This window comes from Heterodontus francisci, unplaced genomic scaffold (assembly GCF_036365525.1).
Source record: "Heterodontus francisci isolate sHetFra1 unplaced genomic scaffold, sHetFra1.hap1 HAP1_SCAFFOLD_737, whole genome shotgun sequence".
NCBI lineage: Eukaryota > Metazoa > Chordata > Chondrichthyes > Heterodontiformes > Heterodontidae > Heterodontus > Heterodontus francisci.
In genome coordinates this window covers 317,314-342,765 of record NW_027140112.1, presented here as the reverse complement: position 1 = coordinate 342,765, position 25,452 = coordinate 317,314, and the positions used below count along the sequence as shown (strand labels likewise).

The window sequence follows — 25,452 nt, the reverse complement described above, 5'->3', positions numbered from 1 at the left end:
GCGCAAAAATACGACCTATCTCCACCCCAAGAACAGCAACACGCAGGCGTCAGAAGGCTCTGCCCCACGGAGTCCGCTTGTCTCCGCGGAGCATGCGCGGTGCCGCTCCCGGAAGCTGAGCGCAGCCTCGGAAACACCGAGTTTCAACGGCTCTCAGGTCCTGAATCAGAGCCGCCGGGTTCGGCGGACGTGCGGCGAGAATCCCGGGGGAAGGGAGGGGCCGCATTGAAGTGATGGTGCAGCGACTTCTCTATCCGAGCCGCCACTTCTCAGTTTCTTCTCCCGTTTCCTCCGAGTCAGGAAGCTTGTGAGTTGATTGGCTGGTAAGTTTTGTAACTTTGTTTCCCTTTCTCCAAAGTTCGGAAGTTTGTCCAAGGAGCTGGAAATTAAACATTCCAGTTTTCATCAGAATAAGGGGCAGCTTCCTGAGATTTAACTGACACCAATAGAAGGGACGTGAGTAGCCGGTGAGTAGTCTTTTATTTTTAAGTATTGAGGTTTATTATTTATTTATTTAGAGATACACCGAGTCTGTGCCGACCATCAACCAGCCATTTATATTAATCCTACATTAATCCCATATTCCTACCACATCCCCTCAATTCCCCTACCACCTACCTACACTAGGGGCAATTTACAATCGCCAATTTACCTATCAACCTGCAAATCTTTGGCTTTGGGAGGAAACCGGAGCACCCAGCAGAAACCCACGCGGTCACAGGGAGAACCCAGAATCGCTGGAGCTGTGAGGCTGCGGTGCTCACCACTGCGCCGCTCGTAGTAGCAAGTTTATTACCTAATAGCTGGAGCAATTGCAGGGCTGCTGCAACCTCTGCAGTGAACATCCTGTGCAATAGAAAATAGAAAACATAAAACATGGCAGGCTATAAATAAAGAGCGGGGCTCAATGCCCTTACTTATCTGGTAGCGGAGCGACGAATGGTGGACCTGTGAGGAAGCTGATCCAGAGCGACGACAGGCTCCCTGTGCCTCTTGGCATGCGCTGAGACTCGAAAGAGGGAAAAAAAGGACTTAGTGATATCATGGGAAATTTTCAAGATGACGGAAAGCGTCACAGACGGGAGTTTAAGAGAAGTGGTTGCACCCAAAGTGCAGGCAGATAGATGGGTGACCGCTAGAAGGGGCAGGCAGTCAGTGCAGGAATCCCCTGTGGCTATCCCCCTCTCTAACAAGTATACCGTTTTGGATACTGTTGGGGGGGTGGCCTATCAGGAGAAAACAGCAGCAGCCAGAGCAGTGGCACCACGGTTGGCACTGTTGTTCAGCAAGGAGGGACAAAGTGCAGAAGAGTAATAGTTATAGGGGACTCTATAGTCAGGGACACAGATAGGCGCTTCTGTGGATGTGAAAGAGACTCCAGGAAGGTATGTTGCCTCCCTGGTGCCAGGGTCAAGGATGTCTCTGAACGGACAGAGGGCATTGTGAAGTGGGAGGGTGAACAGCCAGAGGTTGTGGTACACATCGGTGCCAATGACACAGGCAGGAAGAGTGATGTCCTGCAGGGGGAGTTTAGGGAGTTAAATAGTAAGTTAAAAAACAGGACCTCTTGGGTTGTAATCTCTGGATTACTCCCTGTGCCACGTGCCAGTGAGGCTAGAAATCGGAAGATAGTGCAGCTAAACACGTGGCTGAGCAGCTGGTGTAGAAGGGAGGGTTTCAGATATCTGGACCATTGGGCTCTCTTCAGGGAAAGATGGGACCTGTACAAGAAAGACGGGTTGCATCTAAACTGGAAGGGCACCAATATCCTGGCTGCAAGGTTTGCTAGTGTCATTCGGGAGGGTTTAAACTAGTGTGGCAGGGAGGTGGGAACCAGAGCAGTAGGACAGCTAGTGAAGTAAATGAGGAAGACATAGTAAATAAGGCCAGTGGGACGAAGAGGAAGAGCAGGCAGGGAGATGTTGCTGAGCACAGCGGGACTGATGGGCTGAAGTGCATTTGTTTCAATGCGAGAAGTATAACAGGTAAGGCAGATGAACTTAGAGCTTGGATTAGTACTTGGAAATATGATGTTGCTGTTACAGAGACTTGGTTGAGGGAAGGGTAGGATTGGCAGCTAAATGTTCCAGGCTTTAGAAGCTTCAGGTGGGATAGAGGGGGATGTAAAAGGGGTGGGGGAGTTGCATTACTGGTTAAGGAGAATATCACAGCTGTACTGCGGGAGGACACCTCAGGGATCATACAGCAAGGCAATATGGGTGGAGCTCAGGAATAGGAAGGGTGCAGTCACAATGTTGGGGGTTTACTGCAGGCCTCCCAACAGCCAGCGGGAGGTAGAGGAGCAGATATGTTGACAGATTTTGGAAAGATGTAAAGGTAACAGGGTTGTAGTGGTGGGTGATTTTAACTTTCCCAATATTGACTGGGACTCACTTAGTGCTAGGGGCTTGGATGGGGCAGAATTTGTGAGGAGCATCCAGGAGGGCTTCTTGAAACAGTATGTAGATAGTCCAACTAGGGATGGGGCCATTCTGGACCTGGCATTGGGGAATGAGCCCGGCCAGCTGGTCGAAGTTTCAGTGGGGGAGCATTTCGGGAGCAGTGACCATAATTCCATAAGCTTTAAGGTACTTGTGGATAAAGATAAGAGTAGTCCTCGGGTGAAGGTGCTAAATTGGGGGAAGGCTAAATATAACAATATTAGGCAGGAACCGACGAATTTAGTTTGGGGGCGGCTGTTTGAGGGTAAATCAACATCTGACGTGGGAGTCTTTCAAACGTCAGCTGATTAGAATCCAGGACCAGCATGTTCCTGTGAGGAAGAAAGACAAGTTTGGCAAGTTTCGGGAGGCTTGGATAACACGGGATATTGTGAGCCCAGTCAAAAAGAAAAAGGAAGCATTTGTAAGGGCTGGAAGGCTAGGAACAGATGAAGCACTTGAGGAATATAAAGACAGTAGAAAGGAACTTAAGCAAGGAGTTAGGAGGGCTAAAATGGGTCATGAAAAGTCATTGGCAAACAGCATTAAGGAAAATCCCAAGGCTTTTTAGACATATATAAAGAGCAAGAGGGTAACCAGGCAAAGGGTTGGCCCACTCAAGGACAGAGATGGAATCTATGCGTGGAGCCAGAGGAAATGGGTGAGGTGCTAAATGAGTACTTTGCATCAGTATTCACCAAGGAGAAGGACTTGGTGGATGATGAGCATAGGGAAGGGAGTGCAAATAGTCTCAGTCATCTCATTATTAAAAAGGAGGAGGTGTTGGGTGTCTTGCAAAGCATTAAGGTGGATAAGTCCCCAGGGCCTGATGGGATCTACCCCAGAATACTGAGGGAGGCAAGGGAAGAAATTGCTGGGACCTTGACAGAAATCTTTGCATCATCATTGGCTACAGGTGAGGTCCCAGAGGACTGGAGAATAGCCAATGTTGTTGCTTTGTTTAAGAAGGGTGGCAAGGATAATCCAGGAAATTATAGGGCGGTGAGCCTTACATCAGTGGAAGGGAAATTATTAGAGAGGATTCTTCGGGACAGGATTTACTCCCATTGGAAACAAACGAATTTATTAGCGAGAGGCAGCATGGTTTTGTGAAGGGGAGGTCGTGTCTTACTAATTTGATTGAGTTTTTTGAGGAAGTGACGAAGATGATTGATGAGGGAAGGGCGGTGGATGTTGTCTATATGGACTTTAGTAAAGGCTTTGACAAGGTCCCGCAGGGCAGACTGGTGCAAAAGCTGAAGTCACATGGGATCAGAGGTGAACTGGCAAGATGGATGCGGAACTGGCTCAGTCACAGAAGACAGAGGGTAACAGTGGATGGGTGTTTTTCTGAATGGAGGGATGTGACTAGTGGTGTTCCGCAGGGATCAGTGCTGGGACCTTTGCTGTTTGTAGTATATATAAATGATTTGGAGGAAAATGTAGCTGGTCTGATTAGTAAGTTTGCGGACGACACAAAGGTTGGTGGAGTTGCGGATAATGATGATTGTCTGAGGATACAGCAGGATATAGATCAGTTGGAGACTTGTGCGGAGAAATGGCAGATGGAGTTTAATCAGGACAAATGTGAGGTAATACATTTTGGAAGGTCTAATGCAGGTGGGAGGTATACAGTAAATGGCAGAACCCTTAGGAGTATTGACAGGCAGAGAGATCTGGGCGTACAGGTCCACAGGTCACTGAAAGTGGCAACGCAGGTGGATAAGGCAGTCAAGTAGGCATACGGCATGCTTGCCTTCATCGGTCGGGGCATAGAGTATAAAAATTGGCAAGTCATGCTGCAGCTGTACAGAACTTTAGTTTGGCCACACTTAGAATATTGCGTGCAATTCTGGTCACCACACTACCAGAAGGACGTGGAGGCTTTGGAGAGGGTACAGAGGAGGTTTACCAGGATGTTGCCTGGTCTGGAGGGCATTAGCTATGAGGAGAGGTTGGAAAAACTCGGATTGTTTTCACTGGAACAATGGAGGTGGAGGGGCGACATGATAGAGGTTTACAAAGTTATGAGCGACATGGACAGAGTGGATAGTCAGAAGCTTTTTCTCAGGGTGGAAGAGTCAGTTACTAGGGAACATAGGTTTGAAGTGCAAGGGGCAAAGTTTAGAGGGGATGTGTGAGGCAAGTTCTTTACACAGAGGGTGGTGAGTGCCTGGAACTTGCTGCCAGGGGAGGTGGTGGAAGCAGATACGATAGCGACGTCTAAGAGACATCTTGACAAATATATGAATAGGAAGGGAATAGAGCGATATGGGCCCCGGAAGTGCAGAAGATGTTAGTTTCGGCAGGCATCAAGATTGACGCAGGCTTGGAGGGCCGAATGGCCTGTTCCTGTGCTGAATTGTTCTTTGTTCTTTGTTTGTGATTGGTTGGGTAATTAACAACTGTTAGTCAATTTAATTAGCTTTAAAAAATAAGGGGAAAGTTGTTTTTTGTTTGAAAAAAGACCTCGACTGATAAAGTGAGTACTAAGAGTGTGTTTTTTTTCAATTCGAGTAATTTAGATTGTCGTGGGTAGTGTTTGGAGTAGAACAAGCCTCCAGTGTAATTAATATCTTTTAAAGGGAGTAACTAATCAATCTAAAGGTAAGGCATGGCAGGAGAGCTCAGCCCCGTGATATGCTCCTCCTGCGCTATTTGGGAAATCAGGGATGCTTCCAGTGTCCCTGACGACCATGTGTGCAGGAAGTGGATCCAGCTGCAGCTACTGACTACCCGCATTATGGAGCTGGGGCTGCAGGTGGATTCACTGTGGAGCATCCGCGATGCTGAGGACGTTGTGGATAGCACATTTAGAGAGGTGGTCACACTGCAGGTAATGGCTGCACAGGCAGAAATGAGATGGGTGACCACCAGATGGAGTAGTAGGCACAGGCAGGTAGTGCAGGAGTCCCCTGTGGCCATCCCCCTCTCAAACAGATAGACCACTTTGGATACTGTTGGGGGGAATGACCTCCCAGGGGAAAGCAGCAACAGCCAAGTTAGTGTTACCACGCATGGCTCTGCTGCACAGCAGGGGAGGAAAAGGACTGGAAGAACTATACTGATAATGGATTCTATCGTTAGGGATACAGATAGGCATTTCTGTGGCCACAAACGTGACTTCAGGATGGTATGTTGCCTCCCTGGTGCTTGGGTCAAGTTAGTCACGGAATGGCTGCAAGACATTCTGAAGGGGGGGTGAACAGTCAGAGATCGTGGAACACATTGGTACCAATGACGGAGGTAAAAAGAGGATGAGGACCTGAAACAATAATTGAGGGAGCCAGGTAGCAGATTAAAAAGCAGGACCTCAAAGGTTGTAATCTCTGGATTACTCCAGTGCCACATGCTAGTGAGTATAGGAATAGGAGGAAAGAGCAAATGAATGCGTGGCTGAAGAGATGGTGCAGGAGGGAGGGCTTTAGCTTCCTGGATCACTGGGTCTGTTTCTGGCAAAGGTGGGACCTGTACAAGTTGGATGAACATCCTTGCCGGGAGGTTTACGAGTGCTGTTGGGGGCAGTTTCAACACATTTGGCAGAGGAATGGGATACAGAGTGGAGGTATAGGAGCGGGTGATGCTCAGTCAAATATAGAAGAGAAACTGAGTCAGTCTGTTAGGCAGAGCAAATATAGACCTGTTAAGGCACAAGTGACAAATGCAAGGTTGTATTGCATTTATTTTAATGCATGACAGATGAATTGAGGGCGTTGATTAGCACATGTGATTATGATATAGTTGCTATCACAGAGATGGTTGAGAGAAGGGCAGGACTGGCAGCTCAATATTCCAGGCTATAGAATCTTCAGGTGTGACAGGAGAAGGGATAAAAGAGGAGGTCGCATTGCTCTGTTGATCAAGGAGTCAATTACTGCTGTAAGGAGGGATGATATCTGAGAAGGTTCTTCACATGAGGCCAGATGAGTAGAACTTAAAAACAAAAAGGGGGCAATCACTTGGCTGGGAGTGTACTACAGGCCTCCAAACAGTCAGGGAGAGATAGAGGAGCAGATATGTAGGTAAATCTCAGAGAGGTGTAAAAATAATGGAGTAATAATATTAGGGGATTTCAACTAACCTGATATCAACTGGGATGGTCTGAGTGTAAAAGACTTAAAGGGGGCGGAATTCTTAAAATATATACAGGAGACTTTTTTGAGCCAGTACCGAGAAAGTGCAACACGAAAAGGCGCAGTACTGGACCTAATCCTAGGGAATGATGCTGGACAAGTGGTAGAAGTGTCAGTGGGGGTGCATTTCGGGGATAGTGACCATAACTCTAAGAAAAAGACAAAGGCGGGCTGGAAATAAAAGTACTGAATTGGGGGAAGGCCGATTTCAATATGATAAAACAGGATCTGGCCAAAGTGGACTGGGAGCAGCAACTTGTAGGAAAGTCTGCATCAGACCAGTGGGAGTCATTCAAAGAGGAAATAGTGAGGGTTCAGAGGCAACATGTACCCGTAAAAGTGAAGGGTAGGACCAACATGTCCAGGGAACCCTGGATGTCAAGGGATATAGAAGATTGGATCAGGAAAAAAAAGGAGGCTTATACCAGATTCAAAGTGCTGAAAACAGCAGAGGACCTGGAGGAGTATAGAAAGTGTAGTGGGGTGGCGGCGGGGGGGGGGGGGGGGGTACAAAAAAAAGTAATTAGGAGAGCAAAGATGGGGCATGAAAAAACACTGGCGGGCAAGATCAAGGAAAATGCGAAGGCATTTTCTAAGTATATTAAGGGCAAGAGGATAACCAGTGAAAGAGTGGGGCCCATTAGGGACCAAAGTGCCAATCTGTGTGTGGAGCCGGAGGACATAGGTGAGGTTTTAAATGATTACTTTGCATCTGTTCACTATGGAGAAGGATGATGCAGGTGTAGAGATCAGGGAGGGGGATTGTGATACACTTGAACATATTAGCATTGAAAGTGAGGAAGTATTAGCTGTTTTAGCGGGCTTAAAAGTGGATAAATCCCCAGTCCCAGATGAGATGTATCCCAGGCTGTTATGTGAGGCAAGGGAGGAGATAGCAGGGGCTCTGACATAAATTTTCAGATCCTCTCTGGTCACAGGAGAGGTACCAGAGGACTGGAGGACTACGAATGTGGTGCCATTATCAAGACGGGTAGCAGGGATAAACCAGGTACTTACAGGCCAGTGAGTCCAACATCAGTGGTTGGGAAAATATTGGAAAAAGTTCTGAGGGACAGGATTAATCTCCAGTTGGAGAGGCAGGGATTAATCAGGGATAGTCAACATGGCTTTGTCAGGGGGAGATCGTGTCTAACTAACCTGATTGAATTTTTCAAGGCAGTGATTAGGTGTGTAGATGAGGGTAAAGCAGTTGATGTAGTCTGCATGGATTTCAGTCAGCTTTTGATAAGATCCCACTTGGGAGAGTGGTTAAGAAGGTCAGAGCCCATGGGATCCAGGGCAATTTGGCAAATTGGATCCAAAATTGGCTTAGTGGCAGGAGGCAGAGGGTGATGGTCGAGGGTTGTTTTTGCGAGTGGAAACCTGAGATCAGTGGTGTGCCGCAGGGTTCGGTACTGGGACCCTTACTGTTTGTAGTGTACATTAATGATTCAGATGTGAATATAGGAGGTATGATCAGCAAATTCGCAGTTGACATGAAAATTGGTGGTGTCGTAAATAGTGAGGAGGAAAGCCTTAGATTACAGGACGATATAGATGGGCAGAGCAGTGGCAAATGGAATTTAATCCTGAGAAATGTGAGGTGATGCATTTTGGGAGGACTATCAAGGCAAGGGAATATACAATGGATGGGAGGACCCTAGGAAGTAATGAAGGTCAGAGGGGCCTTGGTGTACTTGTCCATAGATCACTGAAGGCAGCAGCACAGGTAGATAAGGTGGTTTGGAAGGCATATGGGATACTTGCCTTTATCAGCTGAGGCATAGAATATAAGAGCAGGGAGGTTATGGTGGAGCTTTTATAAAACGCGAGTTAGGCCACAGCTGGAGTACTGTGTACAGTTCTAGGCACCACACAATAGGAAGGATGTGATTGCACTGGAGAGGGTGCAGTGGAGATTCACCAGGATGTTGCCTGGGCTGGAGCATTTCAGGTATGAAGAGAGACTGAAAAGGCTGGGGTTGTTTTCGTTAGAGCAGAGAAGGCTGAAGGGGGATATGATTGAGGTATTCAAATTTATGAGGGGCATTGATAGGTTCGATAGGAAGAAACTTTTTCCCTTCGTGGAGGTGTCAATAACCAGGAGACATTGATTTTAAGGTAAGGGGCAGGAGGTTTAGAGAGGATTTGTGGGAAAAAACAAGTTTCACCCAGAGGGTGGTTGGAATCTGAAAAGCACTGCCTGAAGAGGTGGTAGAGGCCGGAACCCTCACAACATTTAACCATGTATTTAGATGAGCACTTGAAACACCATAGCATACAAGACTATGGGCCAAGTGCTGGAAAATGGGATTAGAATAGTTAGGTGCTTGATGGCCGGCACGGACACGATGGGCCGAAGGGCCTGTTTCTGTGCTGTATAACTCTCTGACTCTATTTACAGCACAGGAGGAGGCCATTCTGCCCATTGTATCTGTTGATCCCACTTTCCAGTTGTTCCGACCTCACAGATTGTCAATATGAAAAATGAGATATGAATCCCCAGACCACACTAATAAATTAGACAAGATTTCACATTTTAAGTCTTTTGTTCTAATAACTAAACTAAAAGAAATCCACAATTATCTAAATAGCACTTTGATTGTAAATTGTGGTGACAGCTATTTACAAAGATATTTACTTATTCAACACTTGACTATCTCACACCACACTGATACATTACACAGTCCTTTTTGATGACAAAAGCCTTTGCAGTTACAAGTCCCAAATTCCTGCCAATGGTGGGGCTGCTCTGACCTCTGGAGTGCACATCCTGTGTAATGTGCCAACTCCAGATAACCATTTGTGTAGGAGGTATCATTGGGGGAGGTGGTGACATCGGGGTAATGTCACTGGAACATGGGTTCGATTCCCACCACGGCAGATGGTGACATTTAAATTCAATTAATAAATCTGCAATTAAAAAGCCATCTGGTTCATGAGATGGGAAATCTGCTGTCCTTACCTGGTCTGGCCGACATGTGACTCCAGATCCACAGCAATGTGGCTGACTCTGAAATGCCCTCTGAAATGGCCGAGCGAGCCTCTCAGTTGTCAAGGGCAGTTTGGGATGGGCAATAAATACTGGCCGAGCCAGCAACACCCACATCACATGGATGAAGATAAAACAAGTTGCAGCAGCTCGAACTCCGGTTTTCGGAGCATGAACTGCAGCTGGTGTCACTGCGGTGCATCCATGAGGTGAGAGATTTGTGGATAGCACGTTTATAGATATGGTCACCCTGCAGCTTAAGAGTATGCAGGGAGAGAGGCAATGGGTGGCCAACTGACAGTCAAGAAGAAACAGGCAGGGAATGCAGGAGACCCCTGAGTGCATCTCACTCTCCAACCAGTATTCAGTTCTGAATACTGATGAAAGTGATGGTTCATCTAAGGAGTGCAGCCAGAGTCAAGGCCATGGCAGCACCGTTGGATCAGCTTCACAGAGGGTCACAAAGCTGACTGACTGAGCAATAGTGATAGGAGATTTGATAGGGGAATACACAGGCGTTTCTGCAGCCGCAGACGTGAATCCAGGCTGGTGTGTGGCCTCCCTCAGGACAATGTACAGCAGGGTGCATGCACAGTCATCCTGGGCCAGGAAGCAGGAGGAGAGAATGTTGTGAATTTCTATCCTGGACTGACAGTGATGGTTTTTGTAAACTCCTTTTACAGGGGCTGAGAAGCAGGGGATATGCAGATGGGGAATCTCGAGCCAAACATCACATCAAGATCTGACAGAGTCACTTGATACATCAGGACCTGAATATCATCGGCCTTTGAATGTGGAAGGAGAAAGGTTTGTCTGTTCTGTCTATGGGAAAAGATTTCAGGTATCAGTGAGAGTGGAAAAGCACTGAGATACACAAAGCCCTGGTTAGACCACACCTGGAGTATTGTGTTCAGTTCTGGGCACCACACCTTCGGAAGGATATAATGGCCTTGGAGGGAGTGCAGTGTAGATTTACCTGAATGATACCTGGACTCCAAGGGTTAAATTACGAGGAGAGATTACACAAATGAATCAGAGTCATTACAGCACAGAAGGAGGACATTGATCTTTTTGATTCCATCCCAGCTCTCTGTAGAACAATCCAGTCAGTCCCATTCACCCACTCTATCCCCGTAGTCCTGCAGGTTTATTTCCCTCAAGTGTCCATCTAATTTCCTTTTGTAATCATTGATCGTCTCCACTTCCACCACCCTCGTAGGCAGTGAGTTCCAGGTCATTACCACTCACTGTGTAAATAAACTGCTTCCTCACATCCCTCCTGTATCTCAAAACCTGAATCTGTGTCCACTAATCCTTGTATCATCAGCTAATGGGAACAGCTTTTCTTGGTCTGCCTTATCTAAACCTGTCATCATTTTCAACACCTCTATCAGATCTCCCCTCAATCTCCTTTGCTCCAAGGAGAACAACACCAGCTCCTCCAACCTAACCTTGTAGTTAAATTCTCTCATCTCAGGAACCATTCTGATAAATCTCTGCACCCTCTCAAGGACCTTCACATCCTTCCGAAAGTGTGGTGACCAGAACTGGATGCAATACTCTAGTTGTGGCCGAACCAGAGCTTTATAAATGTTCAGCATCACTTCCTTCCTTTTGTGTTCAATACCTCTATTTATGAGGCCCAAGATCCCATTTGCTTTGCCAGCTGTTCCCTCAATACATCCTTCCACTTTCAGTGATCTCTGCACATGAACCCTCAGGTCCCTCTATCCCTGCAAACTCTTTAGAACTGTACCATTAAGTGTATGTTGCCTCTCCCTATTCCTTCTGCCAGAATGATTCACCTCACTGTGAGGGTTGTAGTCCCTGGAATTCAGAAGATTAAGGGGTGATTTAATCAAAGTTTTCAAGATATTAATTGAAACTGATAGGGTAGAGAGAGAGAAACTCTTCTCCATCACCTGCAATACTCGGCAGCATCGTCTAAAACTTAGAGCCATAACTTTCATTAATCCACCCCTGGGCCCAGTGAACCTGAGCATTAATCCACCCAGGCTGAATGTACACAGAATTACAGCCCAGAAACAGGCCGTTCAGCCCCACTAGTCTGTGCTGCTGTTTATAATCCACATGAGCCTCCTCCCAATCTGATTACCTTGTCCCACTCTGTCCCCATATCCCTCTATTCCCTTCTCCCTCATAAATGTATTGAGCCTCCCCTTAAACACATCATTGTTATCACCTTCAACCACTCCACATGGCAGTGAGTTCCACATTCTCACCACTCTCTGAGTAGAGAAATTCCTCCTAAGTTCTCTATTTGACCTGTTAATGTCTGTATTATATTGCTGCCCCCTTGTTCTGACTGACTGATAATTTTAAAGACCTCTATCAGATCTCCTCCTAGTCTTCTCTTTTCCAGAGAAAGGATCCCCAGCCTGCTCAATCTTGCTGGATAGTAACATCCTCTCTGGTGACATCTTTGTAAATCTATTCTGCACTTTCTTCAGTCTTCAATATCCTTTTTTAATCTGGAGACCAGAACTGCTCACAGTCCTTCTTAGTGAGGTTCTCTATAAATTTAACATTCCCTCCCTGCTGTTACATTGTCTTCCTCTAGAAAAGAACATCAACTCTTTCTTTGCTCTCTTATCCACTTGTGTTGCTCCTTTTAGTGATTTATGTGACTCTGTTCCCAGATCTCTTTGCTCCTCTGCTCCATTTACTTTCTTACATTCTAACCAATAACTGGCCTCCTTATTCCTCCTCCCACAATGAACCAGTTCACATTTCACTATGTTGAATTTCATTTCCCATTTATCTGTCCAGTCTGCCAGCCTGTTTCTGTCTTCCTGGATTTCAATGCACTCCTCCTCATTATTAGTTCTATCATCCAGTTTGGTGTCAACTACAAGTTATGAAAACATCCCTCTAATTCCTGAGTCCAAATGTGGGTGAAGAACAGAATTCCCAGTGTACTTCACACTATAGTTGATGTCCCGGGCACTCGGGTTTCTGTATAATTTATTTAATAATTTTCTCCATTGTCTCTCTGACCCTGATCTCAATGGGATGACACAAAATCATCCATTCAATATTTGGAGCTTTCAGTGCAGGATTCATTACCCAGGACTCCCGTGATAAGGGTCAGTCCCTTTTCAATGACCACAGGGGCTGAGTGCATTGGCGTGGGATCGAACTGTGCACTGAGCATGTCCAGCGTAGGTAATGGAGATGGACTGAGATGGACCAGGTGGCTCGGGAGGTGAGAGGAGATGTGGGGACAGGGGAGGAATTGGAGCCTTGGGTGGACTGGTCGGCCAAGAGGCCCCGTGTTTACCTCATGGTGACAGGTCCGGGGGAGAGGGGTCACTGGCCGCTTTCTTGGACAGGGCGGGGTCAGGGTGCAAGCACAGCCATCTTGGTGAGGGCACAGAGAGCAAACAGGACCTGACAAATTCTGTTTCCAACTGGGTCCGAGTGCCCAGGAGATGGGGCATCCTGGACAATAGGGTTTTAAGCAGCTTCACCCACTCTCAGGCTGCATGTGATGTTTGCAGCCTTGAAGAGTCCATGGGCCATGTATATATTCAGTGTGAGAGGTTACAGCCCCTGTATCATTACCTGAATGGGCTGCTCCTCAACTTAGAATCCTGGAAATTTACAGTACGGAAGGAGGCCATTCGGCCCAGCGTGCCCTCGCTGGCTGAGCCATCCAGCCTAATCCTTCTTTCCAGCTGTTGGTCCATCGTGTTATGATCCTGTATTTTTTTTCTAGGAAGAATGCAGTGTGCCTTTAAGGCTGGAAAAGGAACAGTACTGCTTTAAGGCAACAAGCTCCAGAGACTGAGTCAAAGAATGTATTCTCGTTGCCCCAGGATACAGCCACTCAGAGTCTGAAGATCGAGAGGTACATTGTTTCCAATTGACATTTGAAACTGGTTGAAAAACTAGCATTTGAGACACCGTTAACAGAGACAGACACAGATGATCATCCAGCATATACTGAAGGAAAAGAGAGCTCTCTATTGGTTTATTTAGACCCTAATTATTATACTCTCAAAATTTTTTTTATATCAAGTCAGATTAATTTCATAAAAGAAGATAACCAATTCCTTTAACTACTGAACTGTAATTGTTGAAATTTATCGCTGGAGAAGAACAGCATCAATTCAACTGCTGAACTAGACTATGAACTGCTCTACTGTTTTATTTTCTCCCCCCACCACCTCCCCCCCCACCCCCAATCAGACGGCTGGAAGGACTTCAAGCAACCTTGGACTATTCCACTTAGGACGATTTCACTTCAGCAGGAGCGTAAATATGCAAAGACACTATTTTTTCTGTTTAAAATGTTTATATGTTAGTAGTGTTTAAGAAGTTAGTTTTTCGAATTAAACACTTAATTCGTTGATCTAAAGACACCTGGTTTGGTTTGCCTTATTCGGGGGTTAATAGATGGTACAATTTGGCTGGATCTTTCCTTAATTTGGAATGTTTAAAATGTCAGGCGATCTGTGAGGGACAGGACTGAATCAACAGTGTGTTTCTCCCACCACTATCAAAACTGTATATTTTGATTGGGGGGCTTTGACTTGAGCGGTTGGTCGTAATAATACACTTGTAGGTTAGGGCACTAATTGTTTTGAAGGTTTCTGCCTCTACCACCCTCCCAGGCAGTGAGTTGTAGATCCCCACTGCCCTCTGGTTGAAAACATTTCCCCTCAAATCCCTTTTAAATTTCCTACCTCTTACCATAAATCGATGCCCCTGGTTATGGGCCCCTCAACCAAGGGGAATAGGTCCTTCCTAACCACTCTATTTCGACCCATCATCATTTTCTACACTTCAATTCGGTCTCCCCTCAGCCTCCTCTGTTCCAAAAAAAACAACCCTCACCTATCCAATATTTCCTCAGAACGAAAATTCTCCAATCCAGACAACATCCTCGTAAATCTCTTCTGTACCCTCTCTAATATAGCCACATCTTTCCTACAGTGCAGTGACCAGAACTGTACACAGTCCTCCAGCTGTGTTCTAACCAGTGGTTTATACATTTCCAGAGTAACCTCCATGCTCTTATGTTCTCTGCCTTGGCCAATAAAGGCAAGTATCCCTTCCGCCTTATCTACCTGCCCAGCCATATTCAGGGATCTATGAACATGCACTCCAAGTTCCCTCTGTTCCTCTATACTTCTCAATATCCTACCATTTATTGTGTATTCCCTTGCCTTGTTGGCTGTCTCCAAATACATTACCTCACACTTGTCCGGATTGAATTCCATTTGTCACTATTCTGCCCATCTGACCAGTCCATTGATATCTTCCTGCAGTTTACAGCTTTCTTCTTCATTATCAACTACATGGTCAGTTTTTGTATCATCTGCAAAGTTTTTAATCAAACCCCCTACATTCAAGTCCAAACCATTGATATATAGAACAAAAAACAAAGGACCCAGTACTGATCCCTGCAGAACCTCACTGAAAACAGCCTTCCAGTCACACAAACACTCATCAACCATTACCCTTTGCTTCCTGCCTCTGAGTCAATTTTGGCTCTAACTTGCTGCTTTGCTTTTATTTTCATGACCAGTCTGCCTAGTGTGACCTTATCAATGGCCTTGGTTACAGTTTAACCCCATTCTCCTAATCTCTGGCCACTCGGTGTGGAGGTGGGGTGGGGAGGTTGGAGGATCTTTTCTGGGACCTGCTCTTGGGCCTGGTTAAAACTCCACCCACACCCACAGCCCTTTCGATCACATGCCCTTCCAAAACCCCCAGTCCCCCCAGTGCCCTCCTCTCCCTCACCTCATCCACCCCAAACCCACCCAGGTTTGTATATTTGAACACTCAGTTCTCACCTTCTCCATCTCTCTCTCGCTCAGGCTGAGAAACAATGTGTAGGTCCAGGATGTACAGGGACCATGTTGGGAGTGGGGGTGTCACTTTAGCTGCTGCCCTGTCTTCCGTGGTCTTGTCTGTGCCAGGGTGGCCTTCTGCAACCGGTGGACACCTCAGGATACGGAGTGTCTCGTGGACACTGGGAGCAATGTTCTGGTTTAGTTGGGAAGGTTCCCTTTGCTTCTGTTACAATTTGTTGCTTAATTTGGCTTCTTTTAGTTTGAATGGACCACATGTTTGGGGGAAACAAGAGAGGAAAGAATGTTCCATAGAAACTAGAACTGTCTATTCTGAATTTCTACCCTGGACTGACAATGCTGACTTTTGTAAACTCCTTTTACAGGGTATTAGAATGGGAGTATTTATTGACGGGAAATTCAAACCAAGCATCACATCAAGATCTGACAGAAACACTCGATTCATCAGGACCTGAATATCATCGGACTGAGAATGTGGAAGGAGAAATGTTTGTCTGTTCTGCCTGTGGGAAAAGATTTCAAACATCAGTGTGACTGGAAAAGCACCGAGACACACACACCCGAGTGAGAGTGTTCCAGTGACTGACTGTGGAAAGAGCTTTAACCAGTTACACAGCCTGAGAAAACATCACACCATTCACAGCGGGGAGAAACTGTACACGTGTTCTGTGTGTGAACGAGGCTTCAACTGATCATCCAACCTGGAGAGACACAAGGACACCCTCACCATGGAGAAACCGTGGAAATGTGGGGACTGTGGGAAGGGATTCGGTTCTCCATCAAAGCTGAATATTCATTAACTCAGTCACACTGGGGAGAGGCCGTTCACCTGCTCAGTGTGTGGGAAGGGATTCACTCAGTTATCACACCTGCTGACACAGCAGAGAGTTCACAAGGGTAGGTTGGAGAAGTTGGGGTTGTTCTCCTTGGAGCAAAGGAGATTGAGGGAAAATATCATAGAAATAAACTTGCAGGGCTTTGGGCTGATGTGGGGCAGTGGGACTGAGTGGATTGCTCCCTGGAGAGCTGACATGGAATTGATGGGCCAAATGGCCTTGTTCTGTGCTGTAAATGATGCTGTGTCTCTGTGACTGTGTTTTGAGACAGGATATCCCAGCTCTCCACCCTGGGATTCTCAGTATGAACAGGATTCGGAGTGGGGAGGACTCACTAACCATGGTTTACTATAAATGTTAAAGTTAATATCAAAATTAAAGGAATGGAATTGCACAAAGATGGGTGGCAGGTCAGAATGTTGGACAGAATATAGAAAAACAGTAAAGAATGACTAAAAGATTGATAAGGAGTGCAGATTGTAAACAGAGTCTGGAGGTATGTGTTTGCTGAGTGGTGAGTTCAGTGAAGGGGAGAGGAGGTGCTCCTTTTTTTTCTACTTTTTCAGTCCTCCAGTATTTGGTTCTTGTTTCTGTGCAGTGGAAGGAGCTGGTTGGTGAGTAACTGGTCAAATATTCTCCTTCTAAATAGTCGGTTAAGTTAAGGTCTGGCACGGCAGCTTGGCTGAGTACAAAGCACAGCTTGTGACATGTGGGATGTCGTGGACGCACCATGTGTCCTAGACAAACACATCTGCAGGAAGTGTCACCGGCTGCACAAGCTTGAGCTCTAGGGTTTGGATCTCGAGCAGTGGCTGGAGTCACTGTGCAGAGAACGACATGGATAGCAGGTTTAGGGAGGTGATCACACCACAGGTTAGAAGCATGAAAGAGGATAAGGAATGGGTAACCGACAGACAGTCTAAGAGAACCAGGCAGGTAGTGCAGGAGTCCCCTGATATGATCTCACTTGATAATCGGCTTTCCATTTTGGATACTGGTGAGGGTGATGGTTCCTCAGAGGAGTGCAGACAGAGCCATGTTTTTGGCACCACAGGTGGCTCAGCTGCACAAGAGGGGAGGAGGAAGAGTGGAAGAGCAGTCGTGATGGGGCATTCATTAGTCAGGGGAACACAGAAGTCTTTCTGCAGCCGTAGGTTGGACTCCAGGATGGTGTGTTGCCTCCCTGGTGCCAGGATCAAGGATGTCACGGAACGGCTACAGGACATTTATCTGGGGGAAGGTCAACAGCCAGAGGTCGTGGTCCACGTTGGCACCATTAACATAGATGGAAAGGGTAAATGAGGTCCTGACAACAAATTTTAGGGAACTAGGAAGGAGATTAAAAAAGCAGGGCCTCAAAAGCAGTTATCTCAGGATTACTCCTACTCCCATGTGCAAGTGAGCATAGGAATACAGGAATTGACCGATTGAACAGGTGGTTGGAGAACTGGTGTGGGAGGGACGACATCAGATTTCTGACGCACTGGGACTCGTGCAGGGGCAGGTGGGACCCGTACAAGATGGACGGGTTGCTTCTTAGCAGGACTGGGACTAATATCCTCACAGGGAGATTACTCGTGCTGTTGGGGAGGGTTTAAACTAGATTGGTAAGGGGATGGAAACCTGAGAGGGAGTTCCAATTGGAGGGAAGCAAAACTGGTAACTTGTCAGGGGTATGGCAACCAGGGAAAATATCAGACAGAACACCAAGGTGCACAGAATACTGGGGGAGATAGATAGCACTTGAGTGGGAATAGCAAGTTCTCAGGTGGGATCAGAGTCAGGGAGAAAGTAATAAAGTCTAAATCAGGGTTAATGTGTATGTATGTGAATGCACAGAGTGTGGCTAATAAGATTGGTGAGGTCCACGTGCAGATTGCCATGTGCAAATATGATCTTGTGGCGAGAACAGAGACATGACTCAAAGAAGGGCAGGACTGGGTGTTAAATATTCCTGGATACAAGGTGTTCAGGAAAGGGAAAGGGGTGGCGGACTATTGATTAATGAGAACATTGCTGTGTTGGAGAAAAAGGATGTCCCATTGGTGTCCAGAACAGAATCAATTTGGCTAGAACGAAGGAACAAAAAAGGTGCATTTACATTGCTCAGTGTTGTCTATAGGCCACCAGCTAGTGGGAAGAACGTGGAGGAAAAATAATGCAAGGAAATTACAGAGAGGTGCAAAAATTATAGGGTAGTTATAATGGGGGACTTTAATTATTCAAACATATAGTGGGATAGTAGTAGTGTAAAGGGCAGTGAGGGACAAGTGTTCCTCGAGTTGTTCAGGAAAATTTTACACAGCAGTATGTTGCTCGTCTAATGAGAAAGGAGGCATTCCTAGACCTGGTTCTTGAGAATGAGGTGGGCCAAGTGGATCAAGTATCAGTAGGGGAGATTGATCATTGTATCAACAGAGAACAGCACAGGAACAGGCCATTCAGCCCTCCAAGCCTGCGCCGATCTTGATGCCTGCCTAAACTAAAACCTTCTGCACTTCCGGGGCCCATATCCCTCTATTCCCGAAAATAAAAGCAAAATACTGTGGATGCTGGAAATCTGAAATAAAAACAAGAAATGCTGGAACAGCTCAGCAGGTCTGGCAGCATCTGTGAAAAGAGAAGCAGAGTTAACGTTTCGGGTCAGTGACCCTAAGGTTCCGAAGAAGGGTCACTGACCCGAAATGTTCACTCTGCTTCTCCTTTCACAGGTGCTGCCAGACCTGCTGAGTGGTTGCAGCATTTCTTGTTTTTATTCCCTCTATTCCCTTCCTATTCATATATTTGTCAAGATTAAAGAAGGCAACAGACAATCTCATAATTACTCATTTCCAGCCACCCTGACATCCACTCCCTGAGATTGTATTTTTATTCTTTCATGGGATGTGGGCATCGCTGGCAAGGCCAGCCTTTGCTGCCCATCCCTAATTGCCCCTAACAACTGAGTGGCTTGCTAGGCCATTTCAGAGGGCAGTTAAGAGCCAACCACATTGCTGTGGGTCTGGAGTCACATGTATTCCAGACCTGGTAAGGACATTAGTGAACCAGATGGGTTTTTACGACAATCGATGATAGTTTCACGGCACTATTTCTGCGACTAGGTTTCTTAATTCCAGATTTTTTCTATTAATTAATTGAACTTATTAATTAATTGAATTCAAATGCCACCAGCTGCCGTGGTGGAATTTGAACCTGTCTCCCCAGGGCATTGGCCTGGGCCACTGGATTACTTGTTCAGTGACATTATCACCATGCCATTGTTTTGCCCCAGAAGGCATAAGATTTAGGCTGACTATTGAAAAGGACAAAGAACAATCCAGAGAAACAGTAATTAACTGGGGGAAAGACAACTTCAATGGCGTAAGAATGGAGCTGGCTGAATAAGTGAGATTCAAAAGTTGCCAGGAAACCTGATAGCTGAACAATGCGTTACCTTCAAAAAAATACAGTTCGGGCACAGTTAACATATGTTACCTCGAAGTGGAAACGTAAGGCAAATAAATCCAGAGCTCCCTGGATTATAAAAGAGGTAGAGATTACGATCAAGAAAAAGTGTGCTGTTTTCCTTGAAGAGAAGGCTGAGAGGTGATTTGGTCGAGGTATTCAAAATCATGAGAGGTCTGGACAGCGAATCATACCTTAGAGACAATGTCCCAGACACTGACATCACCATCCCTAGGTGTCCCACCAGCAGGACAGACCCAGCAGAGGTGACGGCACAGTGTTATACAGTCAGGAGGGAGTTGCCCGAGACGTCCTCAACATGGGCTCCGGACCCCATGATGTCTCATGGCATCAGGTCAAACAGAGTAGATGGAGAGAAACTGTTCCCACTGGTGAAAGGATGGAGGACGAGAGGGAACAGATTTAAAGTAATTGGGAAGAGAAACAAAAATAACATGAGGAAAAACTTTTCCACCCAGCGAGTGTTAATGTGTGGAATGCACTGTCTGAGAGTGTGGTGGAGGCAGGTTTAATTGAAACATTTCAAAGGGAATGAGACAGTTTTATGAAAAGGAACTAATGGAGCTGCGGGCTGACAGGTCCCGATGCTGATGGATCATCCTCGGCTTTCAAAGAGAAGCAAATGAGGGAGGAACTGCGCAGAATCTGTCCTCCTGCCCCGCCCCCTTTTCCAATTGGTCCGGAGCTGTTGTTATCACCCAGACATTGTGAGGTCAGAGATTAAGTCCCGGGTGGCGCAGGCGCATTGCGGACCAGTGTTTCAAGCCAGAGGGTGAAGGCGGCGGAGAGACGTTCTGCAGCCGGTAAGTGGCGGCTGGTGGCGGGGAGGCTTCAGAAACACCCGGTGTAGGCCTCAACACCCCCAATAACAAACTCCCGGTCCTGTGTTTGCACCGAGCGGGCGGGAGCTGCGGGAAACTGAGCTCAGTTATAAAGGGGCCTGGGGAGGGAGGAACCATTTGGACACAGCACAGGGCAGGAGGTCCCCCCTCCCCCACTCCCTGGTTCCACAAAGACTCCCCTTGGACTGGGCACACCTGGGCAGGGCTGGCTCAAGGTGCAGGAAGCTGATAGGCTGAGCTGTGGACTGGAGGAGTGGGGGGTTTGACTGACAGGCCTGGGGAGGGGGATATCAGGGCAGGTACACACAACTGCTCCCCCTTTTCCTCCTGGGATCTTTTTACTGGAGTTGTGTTGCTGAGTGTTTCTAAACTCTGTCTCCTGTCCCGGTAATGTCGGTGGATTGTAGGTTGCTGTGAGTGTTGAACTATATTGTCTCTCCTCATTCTTCCTCCTCCCACTCCGAGTTCCAGGCTGCAGGCACCAGCTGTTTGATGTGCCTGAAACATTAAATATGTTTCTCTCTTCACAGAGACCTGCTGAGTATTTCCAGCATTTTCTCCTTTTCTCTCAGATTTCCAGCATCTGCAGGACTTTCCTTTTGTTTTATTGCACGAGTTGCTCACAGAATCAAAGGCAGTGAAGGTGCTCGAGCTGACGGAAGCAGTCGTGTCAGATCCTCAGTGGGTGAGAAATCGCCGAGTGCAGGGGAGGAATGAAGCTGGTGGATGTGCAGGAGGCTTCAGAAATATCCGGTGTTGGCCTCCACACCCCCAGTAAGTAGCTCCCAGTCCCGCGTTCCAAGGAGAACAATCCCAGCTTCTCCTTGTAGCTAAATTCCCTCATCCTGGAACCATTCTGGTAAATCTCCTCGACACCTTCTCAAGGACCTTCCCATCCTTTCCTAAAGTGTGGTGATCAGAACTGGATGAACCAGAGTTTTATAAAGTTCCCTTAACTTCCCTGCTTTTGCACTCAATACCTCTATTTATCAAGCCCAAAATCCCATATTATTTGCTAACTGTTCTCAATATGTCCTGCCACCTTCAATGATCTATACATATAAAACCCCAGGTCCCTCTGTCCCTGCACGCTCTTTAGATCTGTGCCATTAAGCATTTATTGCGCCTCTCTATCCCTTCTGACACCTGGAAATTTTCAGGATGTTAGAACTGATAGTATAGATCAGGAGTGTCCAGCCTTTATGCATTAGGGGCAACATTCTAAATGTTGTCCTACATAGGGGGCTGGAGGTGAACAACTTTCGGAAAGGTAACGTATTAGAAATTTATTTTACTGTTCATCAAAATAACAATAATGTGCATTTTTGTGAATAAGCTTTAAATGAGGAAACTAATGTATTAACTTACTTTCCCAACTCTATGTTGAATACTGATTAGTGAGTTACCTGGCATGGTTTTTGCTTGCAGTAGCAGACATTGTCTGCCTGCACACTTGATGTAGCGATGCAGAGAATTCCAGATAGATTCCATTTGTGAGGAGAGATCTGATCTCGCACTCTCCCTGTCTCCTGCTCTCTCTATTTTATTAGAGATACAGCACTGAAACGGGCCCTTTGGCCCACCGAGTCTGTCTGCGCCAAGCAACAACCACCCCATTGACACTAACCCTACAGTAACCCCATATTCCCTACCACCTACCTACACCAGCGGCAATTTACAAGGTAAGTTGGCCAACCAACCTGCAAGTCTTTGGCTGTGGACGGAAACCGGAGCACCCAGCGAAAACCCACGCGGTCACAGGGAGAACTTGCAAACTCTGCAAAAGCAGTACCCAGAATCGAAGCCAGGACCCTGGAGCTGTGAGGCTGCAGTTCTAACCACTGCGTCTCTCTCTCGCTCTCTCTCTCTCTCTCCCCCCCGCGCGCTCTCCCCCCCGTTCTCTCTCTCTCTTTCCCCCCCCCACCGCTCTCTCTCTCTTCCCCATATCCCTGCGCTTTCTCTCTCTCCCGCTCTCTCTCTCTCTCTCTCCTCTCCCGCTCTCTCTCCCTCTCCCGCTCTCTCTCCCTCTCCCGCACTCTCTCCCTCTCCCGCTCTCTCTCCCTCTCCGCTCTCTCTCCTCTCCGCTCTCTCTCCCTCTCCCGCTCTCTCTCCTCTCCCGCTCTCTCTCCCTCTCCCGCTCTCTCTCCCTCTCCCGCTCTCTCTCCCTCTCCCGCTCTCTCTCCCTCTCCCTCGCTCTCTCTCTCCTCTCCCTCTCCGTCTCTCTCCCTCTCCCGCTCTCTCTCCCTCTCCGCTCTCTCTCTCTCCCGCTCTCTCTCCCTCCCGCTCTCTCTCCCTCTCCCGCTCTCCTCTCCCTCTCCCGCTCTCTCTCCCTCTCCCGCTCTCTCTCCCTCATCCCGCTCTCTCTCCCTCTCCCGCTCTCTCTCCCTCTCCCGCTCTCTCTCCCTCTCCCGCTCTCTCTCCCTCTCCGCTCTCTCTCCCTCTCCCGCTCTCTCTCCCTCTCCCGCTCTCTCTCCCTCTCCCGCTCTCTCTCCTCTCCCGCTCTCTCTCCCTCTCCCGCTCTCTCTCCCTCTCCCGCTCTCTCTCCCTCTCCGCTCTCTCTCCCTCTCCCGCTCTCTCTCCCTCTCCGCTCTCTCTCCCTCTCCCGCTCTCTCTCCCTCTCTCCGCCTCTCTCTCCCTCTCCCGCTCTCTCTCCCTCCTCCCGCCTCTCTCTCCCTCTCCCGCTCTCTCTCCCTCTCCCGCTCTCTCTCCCTCTCCCGCTCTCTCTCCCTCTCCCGCTCTCTCTCCCTCTCCCGCTCTCTCTCCCTCTCCCGCTCTCTCTCCCTCTCCCGCTCTCTCTCCCTCTCCCGCTCTCTCTCCCTCTCCCGCTCTCTCTCCCTCTCCCGCTCTCTCTCCTCTCACACTCCTCTCCCTCTCCCGCTCTCTCTCCCTCTCCCGCTCTCTCTCCCTCTCCCGCTCTCTCTCCCTCTCCCGCTCTCTCTCCCTCTCCCGCTCTCTCTCCCTCTCCCGCTCTCTCTCCCTCTCCCGCTCTCTCTCCCTCTCCCGCTCTCTCTCCCTCTCCCGCTCTCTCTCCCTCTCCCGCTCTCTCTCCCTCTCCCGCTCTCTCTCCCTCTCCCGCTCTCTCTCCATCTCCCGCTCTCTCTCCCTCTCCCGCTCCTCTCTCCCTCTCCCGCTCTCTCTCCCTCTCCCGCTCTCTCTCCCTCTCCGTCTCTCTCTCCTCTCCCGCTCTCTCTCCCTCTCCCCGCTCTCTCTCCCTCTCCCGCTCTCTCTCCCTCTCCCGCTCTCTCTCCTCTCCCGCTCTCTCTCCCTCTCCCGCTCTCTCTCCCTCTCCCGCTCTCTCTCCCTCTCCCGCTCTCTCTCCCTCTCCCGCTCTCTCTCCCTCTCCCGCTCTCTCTCCCCTCTCCCGCTCTCTCTCCCTCTCCCGCTCTCTCTCCCTCTCCCGCTCTCTCTCCCTCTCCCGCTCTCTCCTCTCCCGCTCTCTCTCCCTCTCCCGCTCTCTCTCCCTCTCCCGCTCTCATCTCCCTCTCCCGCTCTCTCTCCCTCTCCCGCTCTCTCTCCCTCTCCCGCTCTCTCTCCCTCTCCCGCTCTCTCTCCTCTCCCGCTCTCTCTCCCTCTCCCGCTCTCTCTCCCTCTCACCGCTCTCTCTCCCTCTCCCGCTCTCTCTCCCTCTCCCGCCTCTCTCCCTCTCCTACCCTCTCCCGCTCTCTCTCCCTCTCCCGCTCTCTCTCCCTCTCCCGCTCTCTCTCCCTCCCCGCTCTCTCTCCCTCTCCCGCTCTCTCTCCCTCTCCCGCTCTCTCTCCCTCTCCCGCTCTCTCTCCCTCTCCCGCTCTCTCTCCCTCTCCCGCTCTCTCTCCCTCTCCCGCTCTCTCTCCCTCTCCAGCCTCTCTCTCCCTCTCCCGCTCTCTCTCCCTCTCCCGCTCTCTCTCCCTCTCCCGCTCTCTCTCCCTCTCCCGCTCTCTCTCCCTCTCCCGCTCTCTCTCCCTCTCCCGCACTCTCTCCTCTCCCGCTCTCTCTCCCTCTCCCGCTCTCTCTCCCTCTCCCGCTCTCTCTCCCTCTCCCGCTCTCTCTCCCTCTCTCCGCTCTCTCTCCCTCTCCCGCTCTCTCTCCCTCTCCCGCTCTCTCTCCCTCTCCCGCTCTCTCTCCCTCTCCCGCTCTCTCTCCCTCTCCCGCTCTCTCCCTCTCCCCTCTCTCTCCTCTCCGCTCTCTCTCCCTCTCCCGCTCTCTCTCCCTCTCCCGCTCTCTCTCCTCTCCCGTCCTCTCTCTCCCTCTCCCGCTCTCTCTCCTCTCCCGCTCTCTCTCCTCTCCCGCTCTCTCTCCCTCTCCCGCTCTCTCTCCCTCTCCCGCTCTCTCTCCCTCTCCCGCTCTCTCTCCCTCTCCCGCTCTCTCTACGCTCTCTCATCTCTCTCTCTCCCTCTCCCGCTCTCTCTCCCTCTCCCGCTCTCTCTCCCTCTCCCGCTCTCTCTCCCTCTCCCGCTCTCTCTCCCTCTCCCGCTCTCTCTCCCTCTCCCGCTCTCTCTCCCTCTCCCGCTCTCTCTCCCTATCTCCCTCTCCCGCTCTCCCGCTCTCCTCTCCTCTCCCTCTCCGCTCCCTCTCCCCCTCTCCCGCTCTCTCTCCCCCTCTCCCGCTCTCTCTCCCCCTCTCCCGCTCTCTCTCCCCCTCTCCCGCTCTCTCTCCCCCTCTCCCGCTCTCTCTCCCGCTCTCTCTCCGCTCTCTCTCCCGCTCTCTCTCCCGCTCTCTCTCCCGCTCTCTCTCCCGCTCTCTCTCCCGCTCTCTCTCCCGCTCTCTCATCCCGCTCCCTCTCCCGCTCCCTCTCCCGCTCCCTCTCCCGCTCCCTCTCCCTCCGCCGCTCCCTCTCCCTCCGCCGCTCCCTCTCCCTCCGCCGCTCCCTCTCCCTCCGCCGCTCCCTCTCTCCGCCGCTCCCTCTCCCTCCGCCGCTCCCTCTCCC

At 49.0% G+C, this 25,452-nt stretch overlaps 1 long non-coding RNA gene across 3 annotated transcripts; it reads left to right on the top strand.

Moving 5' to 3' along the window:
* The first annotated feature begins 119 nt into the window (after positions 1–119).
* On the top strand, positions 120–16,612 carry LOC137358808 (uncharacterized). Of its 3 annotated transcripts, XR_010971322.1 has the most exons (5): positions 120–323; positions 10,250–10,373; positions 13,306–13,437; positions 13,779–13,844; positions 15,772–16,612. It is a non-coding gene; the product is annotated as an uncharacterized lncRNA (long non-coding RNA). The 3 variants fall into 3 exon arrangements; XR_010971321.1 differs by lacking the exon at positions 13,779–13,844; XR_010971320.1 differs by having other exon boundaries at positions 13,306–13,844.
* The last annotated feature ends 8,840 nt before the right edge of the window (positions 16,613–25,452 follow it).